This window comes from Squalius cephalus (genome assembly GCF_949319135.1).
Source record: "Squalius cephalus genome assembly, chromosome: 8".
Lineage (NCBI taxonomy): Eukaryota > Metazoa > Chordata > Actinopteri > Cypriniformes > Leuciscidae > Squalius > Squalius cephalus.
The window spans coordinates 27,558,100-27,562,092 of record NC_137129.1 but is presented as its reverse complement, the minus strand read 5'-3'; positions in this window follow the sequence as shown (position 1 = coordinate 27,562,092).

The following is a 3,993-nucleotide window of genomic DNA, read 5'->3' as shown; positions in this document are numbered from 1 at the left end:
GATAAACGCTCGAACAAATTTTACGTAGCGCTTGCAAAAACAGTCGTAAGGCTGTATCTCCGCAGCGGTTTATCGTATTCAGACCAAACTTGGTACATGTACTCACAAGCATGACCTGAGGCTACATGCTGCGTTTCGGCACAGCGCCACCTACAGGTCCGGAGATATGAAAAATGGCTATTTTTGCTTATAACTTCTGAACAGTTTGTCCAAAAATCATAAAATTGGTCTTGATAGATTCAGGGCGTCATGCCGAGTCGACTGATATCCAATTTTGCCATATCGGCCAATTTGACTGTCGGCCATTTTGAATTTTGTGCTAAAATGCTGTATTTTAACAACGCATGAACGGATTGTTACGAAACTTGGTATGGGTCATCAGCACGATGTCCTGAAGGAGTGTGAGAAGTTTCGAAACAGCGCCACCTAGTGGTGAATTTTTTTTTTCAAATGCTTATAACTTTGGGTGTGATCGACTTATTTTCACGAAACTCATCTCATTGGACTCCTGAATCGTTGCCGAGTCCAACGATACCAAACATGTTAGGTTTCGCCTAACGGTTTGTGTAGCATTGTGATTTAGCGCTTAAAAAACATTAGGCTATATCTTCGAAACCGTTTGTCCGATTGAGACGAAACCACCGTCAGAAGTTTGGAATCATAGCTTGTTAACTATATGCTAATTCCCAAATGTGAAAATATTGATGTTTAGGGGTAGTAATATTCAATCAAAGTCATGTGTCAGTCATTTTTTACGTGTTTTTTCATATAAATGTCTATAACTCCGAAGCAAATTGAGATTTTTGCACCAAAATCGACACATATATGTATGGGCTCACTCTGATGACACATAAAAAAAATAGTGGGACTGAGCCTCTTGGTGGCGCTATAATAGAACAAAACATGAAATTCCCATTGATTTCAATAGAGTTTTGTGAAATAAAATGCTATACTAAACAAATGCATTGGTGTAATATTACGAAACTCAGAATGTGCCTTCAGCACCATCCCCTGAAGGTACTCAAAATATTTCGAAACAGCGCCACCTAGTGGTCAAAAGTTATAACAAAATTTCCAAAAAGGCTAATAACTTTTGAATAAATCTGTCTATTGAAATGCCACTGGTCTTAATAGATTCCTTGGGTCAAGCCGAGAACATAGATACCAAGTTTTCCTTATTTGGCCGAACTTCCTGTCCGCCATCTTGATGTTCAGTCAAAACCTACTTTTTCGAACTCCTCCTAGACCGTTTGTCCGATTTTCACCAAAATCGAATCGTATCATCTCCAGACCGTGCCGACTAAAAGTTATGGATTTCGTGTCGATAGACGAAACCGTTTTCGTATAGCGCAGCAGCAAAGTTGAGGCATGATGCTAATAGCACTATTCAGGCTTTATCTCTGCAATGCCTTGACATATTGACACCAAACTTTGTATGTGTCATTGTCACTTCACTCTGACCACATCACATCAGTTTTGTAACTGCGCCACCTATTGGTCGAAAGTGATAATCCATAAAATCATATTTTTAATTATTGTTTCTATGATTTTTCAGGCATTTTGCATAAAATCCTCTTTAAAGTCTATAATTGCTCATTGTCGCAGTTGGTCTGACACTTTCAGACATGTTGGCATGTCTTGTCGTCTTATTCTGCTTGGCCCCGGTAATTGCTGCTTGCAGCTATATTTATTATTATTATTATTCTTCCCTAAAACGCATCGTGCAGCCAAAACCGTAAGGCCTAGAGACGTGATACTTGGTCAAATGGTAGTAGTATTGCTCGCTACTCAGATACACGGACTTAGCCAAATCGGCCCATAGGTGGCGCTACAGCAACCAAAAGCGCGAAACTGCTCAGAACTCCTAGACCGTATGTCGTAGACTCAAGTGTCTTATATCATTGGGAAGCTGGATGCCTGACGAACAAAACGTATATCTCCGATTTCATTTCCGCCATGATAGATTTTCCGCCATTTTGAATTTTGCCAAAAACCTACTTTTGCGAACTAGTCCTAGGTTTTTCGCCCGATCGGAACCAAACCAGTACAGAAATGTTCTCTGGAGTCTGAATATCAATAATTATCGAAAAAAAGTTGAAATTTCGATTCACGGACGCTAAGGGGCGCCAAAACGTACGTTGTGGGAGGGGCCTATTTTACTAAAATGGCTATAACTCCAGAAGTAAATGAGGTATCTTCACCAATCTCGGTACACATGTGTAAGAGGTCAATCTGAGGTCACAGTAAAAAAATCGCGGCGATTGGCCACATGGTGGCGCTATAACTTGAAAAAAACATAAAACAGGCTTTAACCACCTGACCGTTAGTCCGATTGACTTGAAAATTGGTATGCAGTGTCTTGGCCCAAGGTGTCATGTATGTCTATGAGGACATTGGTGTATCTCAAAAAACATGGCCGCCATCGGCCAATGAAGTTTGAGCACCTATTAGACAAGGTTAACGGAGGCCGATCGGAACGAAACTCGATGGGCATGTTCAACTCATAGCCCTAGAGGTCTGTAAGAATTTTGAAAGAAATCGGCCACTAGTTGGCGCTAACGAGTTTTACGGCTCTGTAATCACGTGGTGTTACACTTATTGTCACAAAATGCATATCATTTGATAGATCTGCTCATGCTGAACAACATTGCCTCAAGAACCATAGCTGTCAATCAAATCGTTCATTAATTATTCGCGAATATGTTAAAAACCTACTTTTGCGAACTAGTCCCTGGTTTTTCGCCCGATCGGAACCAGACCAGTCTAGGACAATTCTCTGGACTCTCTAGATCAATAATTATCGAAAAAAAGTTGAACTTTTGAATTTTTAGTATGGCTATAATTGGGTCATAAAGAAAATGGGCGTGGCAAAATGCACTCAAAAGCTTATAAATCCTAAACGAAAACTCAGAACTTCACGAAAATTGGTGAGCATATGTGCCATAATATTCTAAACAAGCATGCCAAATTTCATTTTGATCGGACCATAGGTGGCGCTATAACTGTTAAAAAGGTTTGAAAACCATATATTTCCTATGGTAAATTGCCTGTATTGGCTGTAAATGGACTTTTCCATCTATTATTTCAGTGGTTAAAAGCTTTCTAAATAAAACTTAATGTCTTAAATGCTTATGTGCTTAAAGGCCTTAAATGCTTGAACCCCGATAAATGCTGCTTGCAGCTTTAATTATTATTATTATTATTATTATTATTCCGCCCTAAAACGCATCGTGCAGCCCAAACCGTAAGAGCTGGAACCTTGAAACTTGGCCAAATGGTAGTCCTCAATTTGGGGAGAACCTATCAAAGTATGACCCAGATTGGCCCATAGGTGGCGCTACAATGACCACATTTACTAAATTGCTCATAACTCCTAGACAGTTTGTCCTAGAGTCTCAATTTTAGCATCACTGTGATCCCTGGATCCAGACGGACAAAATGGCTATCTCCAAATCCCGATCCGAGCAAAAAAAAATTTCTATGGGCAATTTAGTGAAAAACCTACTTTTGCAAACTAGTCCTAGGTTTTTGGCCCAATCGGAACCAGACCAGTCTAGCACAGTTCTCTGGAGTCTCTAGATCAATAATTATCAAAAAAAAGTTGAACTTTTGCATTGGCCTGGCTGTAACAGGGTCGTTTAGGAAAGGGGTGGGACAAAAAAACACTCAAAAGCCTATACAACCTAAGGGAAAACCCCAAACTTCACAAAAATCGATGAGCAGATGTGTCAGAACATGGTGAAGAAGCATGCCAAGTTTCGTGAAGATCGGACAATAGGTGGCGCTATAACTGTCCAAAACGTCTCTTCTTATTAGGGGTTCAAGCATGAAATGCTGAAACCCTATTGTAATTGTGCTGATTTTTATTATTATTAGGGGTTCAAGCATGAAATGCTGAAACCCTATTGTAATTGTGCTGATTTTTATTATTATTATTATTATTATTATTATTATTCCGCCCTAAAACGCATCGTGCAGCCCAAACCGTAAGAG